This window comes from Anas platyrhynchos, chromosome 31, assembly GCF_047663525.1.
Source record: "Anas platyrhynchos isolate ZD024472 breed Pekin duck chromosome 31, IASCAAS_PekinDuck_T2T, whole genome shotgun sequence".
In the NCBI taxonomy this organism is placed as follows: Eukaryota; Metazoa; Chordata; class Aves; order Anseriformes; family Anatidae; genus Anas; species Anas platyrhynchos.
Genome location: NC_092617.1, coordinates 1802501 through 1810832, shown reverse-complemented (window position 1 = coordinate 1810832; position 8332 = coordinate 1802501).

Sequence of the window (8332 nt, the reverse complement as noted above, 5' to 3'; positions counted from 1 at the left end):
CCTGCCAACGGGCAGGCTGGGGGTGCAGTAAGAGCTGGGAGGGGACAGACCCCGGACAGGTGACCCAAACTAGCCAAAGGGGTATTCCATACCATCTGACGTCATGCTAAACAATATATAGGGGTGGCTAGCTCGGGGGAGGGGTCCGGACTGCTCGGGGTTAGGCTGGGCATCGGTCAGCGAGTGGTGATCAATTGCATCGTGCATCACTTGTTTGTACATATTATTATTACTTTCATATTATCACTATTGTATCATTATTATTATTATTGTTATTATTGTTATTATTGTTATAATTATTTTCCTGTCTTATTAAACTGTCTTTATCTCAACTCACGGGCTTCACTTTCCATTTCTCTCCCCCGTCCCAGAGAGGGAGGGGGGAGGGTGAGCGAACGGCTGCGTGGTGTTTAGCTGCCGGCCGGGTTAAACCACGACACTTGCTCTCATGCTTTGTTTCACCCATGTCTCGCCAACTCTCACCAGATACTCTTTGAAAGACAAAGCCCAGGTGTGATCAGACACAAGCCACCTCAGCAGCAGCTTCCAAGACACGGTCCTGCTGCTGGCCTTGCAGCTTCTTGGCTAGACACAGCCAAGCCTTGTGCCTGCTGCTGCTGTGCAGTCATGGACTCAAGCAGAAGGGACAGGACAACCCATCTTGGGGCCTTCTTTCTGTCTGGGTCCTCCTGGGTCTGGAGGCAGAGGGGATCCCCCAGTCAGCATGCCAAGCAGGTGCCTTCTGCTGGCCTAGCAGGGCCACTGCCACATGTTAGCCCAAAAGTGCAGATCCCAGGAAGAAGTCAATGGTGACCTGCCACCTCCAGACTGAATTGACTTCACAGTCCCTTTCTGTGACATGTTCCTGCTGCTGCCCTATCAAGTGCAGAGACAGAAGTGACCTCACAGTCACTGCCACAGTCACATTCTTCATGCTGGGGCAGGAGATCCTGAGGCAGAGCTGAGCTCCTAGGGGCAATACCACCCATCTCCTCCTTGTGGCCCACAAGCTGATCAGACCCATGACCCCTCACATTCATCTTTGCATGCCATGTGACTGCAGAGTAACCTCACAGTTCTTGGCCTGCACTAAGGGCCAGACCCAGTATGGTACCTAAAGGTAAAGGTTAAGAGAGGGGTTGAAGGTGAAGAAGTCAATGCACAGGAACAGGGGAATCAGCTGTTAGGTGCTCATGCGTCAGGGGACTAGGGCTCACCTTTCTGGGTTTGAATTTAAAGAAAGATTTATTGGGAGGGATTGGTGTTCTGCTTTGCTTATCAGGTCTGTGGTTAAAGTGCGGACAAGCTTTGTGATTTAGGGTTTGTTTAGTTTTTCCAATAATTCTAGGCCTAAATAGAGCATTTAAATCTAGCGTTAAGGGTAGGGATCAAGGTAAGCAAGAGAGTAAGGATAAGGGAAAGAGGCTATGGACTGAGTTTTGGCTTCAGTGCACACTTAGATGTCGGGCATAAAAGTAGTTGATTCCTGTTTGGGTGTGGAGTAACATTTAAATTTAGGAATTAAGTTTGCTCTTTGAAGCTGGGGAATAGCCTCATATAAGTGTTTTAAGTCACGTTTACAGCAGCTTCTGCATAGCCTGAACCAACATACCTTTTACAAAATCTTTAGTTTCTGCTGGATAATCCCTATTCCCTCCTCCAAATCTCACATTTCTCCTGACCAGGGCTTCTCCTGACCTCCCTATATCAGTCATATTCTTAGGGGCATCTTTGTGGTGGCTTTCATGATCTCAGAGTATCTGTCACAGCACTGTTGGGTACTCTATTCCTGAGAAAAGTGGCACTTAAGACACGATGGAAAAGGACAAAAAAGTCCATCAGAGCACCCTGCACAATGTGCCCAGCAGCTCTGCACCATCACAAAAGTGCGGTTCCTGCCTACAAGTTTTCTTTCCAGAATGGCTCCTATGGCTCCAGGGTAACTTTTCCCAGGATAAGTTACCCAGGATAAGGGTAACTTTTCCACTCACTTCCCCAGGCCACACCACTCTTGCCCACAGGCCCCACAGGTCTCTCCAAGCCTCCCCTCTGCCCCTGCAGTAGTGGCACCTCACTGCAGCAGGTTGGTGCATCTCCAGGCTCAGGGATGTTTCCTGAGTGCCCGCCCCGTGTGGGGAGTGGTGGGGAGGAAGAGAGCAAGGTCATCTCCTGGGGCATGGCTGAGCACAGCCCAGGCATCCCGCACCACGGGCAGGCCCCTGCTCCCAGGCTGAGGCGCACATGCAGGGTGGGCACTTCTCCATCAGCCCAGCTTCACGCAGGGCCCTTCAGCCCTGTCCCAGTCCCATCCACAGACAGCTGCTAAAGCCCTGAGTGTCTCTGTTTCTCACAGCCTTAACCCAAGTCTTTCTCCTGGCCCTCCCCACTGCCCAGCACTGCCTCTCGGGTGGCACTCAGTGACCCTTCAGAAGGGCCTCTGGGCTTCCTCAGTTGTCCTGGTGCTTATCAGCACCTTCCTGTCTCCTTCCAGAGTGCAGAGGGAGCCTTCTTGTCCATCACGGGTCCTGTACTGGCTCCTGCTGGGACGGAGTTAGCCTCTGCAGCGCAGCACCTGAGGTGCTGTGTTTCGGATATGTGACCAGAGAAGTGCTGGTAACCCACAGTGCTGGTCGCTGTTTTTGAGCAATATTTGCAGAGCATCAGGGCCTTCTATGGCTCACAATTTGTGAGTTTTACTTACTTTTGCAATTCTGTCTCCAATTCTTCATGACGAAGAGAAAGCAGGTGGCCAATAGGTGTTTATCTGCTGGATGCGTTGAGCAAGGAAGTGTCCATGGTGCAAGTAGATGGAGGTCCGTGAAGCTGCAGGAGCCCTGCTCTCTTGCCTGGGAGATCCCCAGCACACAGTGTCTGTGCCCCGCAGGGCCAGCCCCGCTCCCCAGGCCAGCACAAGAGGCCTGGCCCAGACACAGTGCAGCCTGCCCTGAGAAGGGGCCTGCACAAAGAGCTTTCCCTTTGCCCTTTCTTCATCAGTGCAGGCCCAGCAATGCTGCCCTACGCTTCCCCAGGGCCATCCCTGCTCCCAGAGAAGGCCCAGGGTAATGTGTCCATGCTGGCCTGGCCAGCCATTGCTGCTTCCCTCCCCATGCTCCCTGCAGGGCCCCAAGCTGGCGGTGCTGCTGTGAGAGCCAGGGACTGTGGTGACCCGGGACCCCACGGGTCTTCGCCCTGCCTGTGCTGCTCAGGGTGGACAGCAGACCCAACTCCCTGGGGATCTCTGCTGCTGAGCCCCTTTCTGTCTGCCCTGATGGCTCAGCAGCACAGGGCAGTGCTGGGCAGGGCCATGGGGTGTCTCTGAGGGCACAAAGGGCAGGCGAGTGCTGCACCAGATCTGGTCCATGAGGCCTCAAAAAGGTTATCCTCAATTACTCTACACTCTTAAAGGTCTTTGTCTGCTGGCACATCACCACCACTCCTGGCATGGCAGAGCTGTCCTTAGCCCATGGACTCCTCAGATTCCCCTTTTTCTTTACGAAATTCTTCTTTGGATGGCCATTAATTTAATGAGGTTCTAATCCCTACCAACTCAGCATTGCATGTTCTCCCTGCAGATCCCCTGACATCTCCTGGCAGCTCCAGAATCCTCTCCAGGCTGGCAGTGGCCATGAGCCCCACTGCAGGGGGGCAGTGCCATGCAGATGAGTCCAAGACCATTTGTTGTCAGGTGCTACCATAAAGCTCTTGGTCTGGCCCTTGGTCCCTCACAGACTGTCCTTGGAATTTAAGTCTATGTCCTTCACTCCAGGAAGTCCCAAATAAAACCCAGTTTGTAACTGTGGTGCTAGCAGGGAGGCAGCCGTGACAAAGGGCTGTACAGTGCCTGCTGCTGCCTGCAGCCACAGGGATGCGACTATAGAGACAACAGGACTGTCACCAAGGTACACGAGATATCTGGGCTTACCCAGAGAAAAAGCCAAGCCTTGTGCCTCCTGCTGTGCAGTCATGGACTCAAGCAGAAGGGACAGGACAACCTATATGGGGGCCTTCTTTCTGCCTGGGTCCTCCTGGGTGTGTAGGCAGAGGGGATCCCCCAGTCAGCATGCCAAGCAGGTGCCTTCTGCTGGCCTAGCAGGACCACTGCCAGATGTCAGCCCAAAAGTGCAGCTCCCAGGGAGAAGTCAAGGCTGACCTGCCACCTCCAGACACAAGTGACCTCCCAGTCCCTTTGCGTGACACGTTCCTGCTGCTGCCCTATCAAGTGCAGAGACAGAAGTGACCTCACAGTCACTGCCACAGTCACATTGCTCCTGCTGTGGCAGGAGATCCTCAGGCAGAGCTCAACTCTCCCTACTCCCTTAGGGACTAGGGCTCACTTTTCTGGGTTAGAGAGTAATCAGAGGTTTATTGGGAATGTTTGGTGTTCTTCCGTGGTTAGGGTATGGGCAGGCTCTGTGGTTTAGGTCATTTTAAGGTCTGCCAAGAATCCTAGGGATCAATAGAGAATTTTAATCCTAGTATCCAGGTGTCGTGGTTTAACCCGGCCGGCAGCTAAACACCACGCAGCCGTTCGCTAACCCTCCCCCCTCCCTCTCTAGGATGGGGGAGAGAAATGGAAAGTGAAGCCCGTGAGTTGAGATAAAGACAGTTTAATAAGACAGGAAAATAATTATAACAATAATAACAATAATAATAATAATAATACAATGATGATAATAGTACTACTACTAATAATATGTACAAACAAGTGATGCACAATGCAATTGCTCGCCACCCGCTGACCGATGCTCAGCCTAACCCCGAGCAGTCCGGCCCCCTCCCCCGGTTAGCCACCCCTATATATTGTTTAGCATGACGTCAGATGGTATGGAATACCCCTTTGGCTAGTTTGGGTCACCTGTCCTGGGTCTGTCCCCTCCCAGCTCCTGCTGCACCCCCAGCCTGCCTGTTGGCAGGACAGAGCAAAAGGCTGAGATGTCCTTGGCTTGGTATAAGCACTGCTCTGCAACAAATTAAATTAAACATGTATTGAATACATAAATTTAATTTAAAGAATACATAGGGCCGCTCCTTGACAGGGAAGGTCTTCTCACAGACGATGACATAGGCAAAGCAGAGACGCTTAACGCCTTCTTTGCCTCTGTCTTCAATGCCGATGATGGGCTTCGGGACCCAGGGTGCCCCGAGCTGGAGGACCGGGACGGTGGGGATGACAAACTCCCAACCGACCCTGAACGTGTGCGGGATCTGCTACTCCACCTGGATCCCTACAAGTCCATGGGTCCGGATGGGATTCATCCCCGGGTGCTGAAGGAGCTGGCGGACGTCATCGCGGAACCTCTCTCAATTATTTTTCAACGATCCTGGGAGTCTGGAGAGGTCCCGGTAGACTGGAAGCTGGCAAATGTTGTGCCGATTTTCAAGAAGGGTCAGAAAGAAGACCCTAGCAATTACAGGCCTGTCAGTCTCACATCAGTGCCTGGTAAAATCATGGAGAAGATGGTTCTCGAACGTATTGAGGCGCACCTGGGGGACAAAGCAGTCATTGGCCCCAGCCAGCATGGGTTTGTGAAGGGTAGGTCCTGCCTAACTAACCTGATTTCCTTTTAGGATAAGATCACCCGTATGGTAGACCAAGGGAAACCAGCTGATGTGATTTTTTTGGACTTCAGCAAGGCTTTTGACACGGTTTCCCATAGGATCCTACTGGACAAAATGTCCAGCATACAGCTAAATAAAAACATCATACGATGGGTGAGCAATTGGCTAACGGGCAGGGCCCAAAGGGTTATGGTGAATGGGGCTGCGTCAGGCTGGCGGGCGGTCACCAGTGGGGTCCCTCAAGGCTCCATTTTAGGGCTGGTACTTTTCAATATTTTTATAAACGATCTGGATGTAGGAATAGAAGGCATTTTGAGCAAGTTTGCTGATGACACCAAACTTGGAGGAGTTGTGGACTCGAATGAGGGAGGAAAGGCCTTGCAGAGGGATCTGGATAGGTAGGAGAGCTGGGCGATCGCCAACCGCATGAAGTTCAATAAGAGCAAGTGCCGGGTCCTGCACCTGGGACGGGGAAACCCTGGCTGCACGTACAGACTGGGCGATGAGACGCTGGAGAGCAGCCTAGAAGAGAGGGATCTGGGGGTCGTGGTAGACAACAAGTTGAATATGAGCCGGCAGTGTGCCCTGGCAGCCAGGAGGGCCAACCGTGTCCTGGGGTGCATCAAGCACGGCATCGCTAGTAGGTCAAGGGAGGTGATTGTCCCGCTCTACTCTGCGCTGGTGCGGCCTCACCTCGAGTACTGTGTGCAGTTCTGGGCACCACAGTATAAAAAGGACATGAAACTGTTGGAGAGTGTCCAGAGGAGGGCTACGAAGATGGTGAAAGGCCTGGAGGGGAAGACGTACGAGGAACGGCTGAGGGCACTGGGCCTGTTCAGCCTGGAGAAGAGGAGGCTGAGGGGAGACCTCATCGCAGTCTACAACTTCCTCGTAAGGGGGTGTCGAGAGGCAGGAGACCTTTTCTCCATTAACACCAGCGACAGGACCCGCGGGAATGGAGTTAAGCTGAGGCAGGGGAAGTTTAGGCTGGACATCAGGAAGGAGTTCTTCACAGAGAGAGTGGTTGCACACTGGAACAGGCTCCCCAGGGAAGTGGTCACTGCACCGAGCCTGACTGAATTTAAGAGATTGGACTGTGCACTTAGTCACATGGTCTGAACTTGGGTAGACCTGTGTGCTGTCAAGAGTTGGACTTGATGATCCTTAAGGGTCCCTTCCAACTCAGGATATTCTATGATTCTATGATTCTATGATCATTGTCAGGTGGACACAACAAAAGCCCCTTCTCTCTGCCCACCTGTCGTGGTTTAACCCGGCCGGCAGCTAAACACCACGCAGCCGTTCGCTCACCCTCCCCCCTCCCTCTCTGGGACGGGGGAGAGAAATGGGGAGTGAAGCCCGTGAGTTGAGATAAAGACAGTTTAATAAGACAGGAAAATAATAATAACAAAATAATAATAACAATAATAATAATAATGATACAATGGTGATAATACGAAAGTAATAGTATGTACAAACAAGTGATGCACAATGCAATTGCTCACCACCCGCTGACCGATGCCCAGCCTAACCCCGAGCAGTCCGGCCCCCTCCCCCCAGCTAGCCACCCCTATATATTGTTTAGCATGACGTCAGATGGTATGGAATACCCCTTTGGCTAGTTTGGGTCACCTGTCCTGGGTCTGTCCCCTCCCAGCTCTTACTGCACCCCCAGCCTGCCCGTTGGCAGGACAGAGCAAAAGGCTGAGATGTCCTTGGCTTAGTATAAGCACTGCTCTGCAACAATTAAAGCATCGGGGTGTTATCAGCACTCTTCTCATCCTAAGCCAAAACACAGCATTCCACCAGCTACTAGGAAGAAAATTAATTCTGTGCTAACTGAAACCAGGACACCACCCCCTAACCTCGCACCTTTGTGTGTCCCCTTGCCCACCAGGACTTTCCGTGCATGACCAGCAAAGTGCCTGGACCCTGGCAGCCTCTCTCCCCCCGCCCCCTCCCTCCTCGTGGAGCCACCAGGTCTACTTCTCCCTCCTCCTCCCCGCTGTCTCCCTCCCCCTTCCCCCTCCCCTCCTCGTGGAGCCACCAGGTCTACTTCTCCCTCCTCCTCCCCGCTGTCTCCCCCCCCGCCCCCTCCCTCCTCGTGGAGCCACCAGGTCTACTTCTCCCTCCTCCTCCCCGCTGTCTCCCCCCCCGCCCCCTCCCTCCTCGTGGAGCCACCAGGTCTACTTCTCCCTCCTCCCCGCGGCGCCGGCTCCTCTCCCCCCCCTTTTCCCCCCGCCCGCCGCACCGCAGCCCCGCCGAGCAGTTGGGCGGGGGGCGTGGCGAGAGGGGCAATCCTCCTAGCTCGTCGCCGGCCGCTCTGCTCGGCGGGAAGCCGGCGCCACACGTAGGCGAGAGGGGTACGCATTATTCCGGGCACGGAGCTTCAAGCCGGCCGGTCGTCAGGCTCCCGCCGAGCCCGTGTCCCGGCCGGCGGGCAGCTAGATCGCGCGGGAGGGAGGGAGGGAGGGAGGGAGCAGAGCGACGAGCTCGCGCCCGCCTCCAGCGTTTTTTTCCCCGGGCGGGCCCCGTCCGGGGCGCAAAGGCGGGCGGGCGGGCGCTGCCTCGCCTCCCGCGACGGTCGGCTCCGCGGCCGGGGCGGATCGGGCTCGGAGTCGGCTTCGGGCTCGCGCTTCGGCTCGGGCTCGCGGGCTCGCGAGGGCAGCGGCTGTCCGCCGCCCGCGGCCCCGTCCGTCTACACGGCGCTTCCCCGCCTCGCGGCGATCTTGAGCTCTGAGCCGCTTCTAGGCTGGCTGCTGGGGAAGACCGG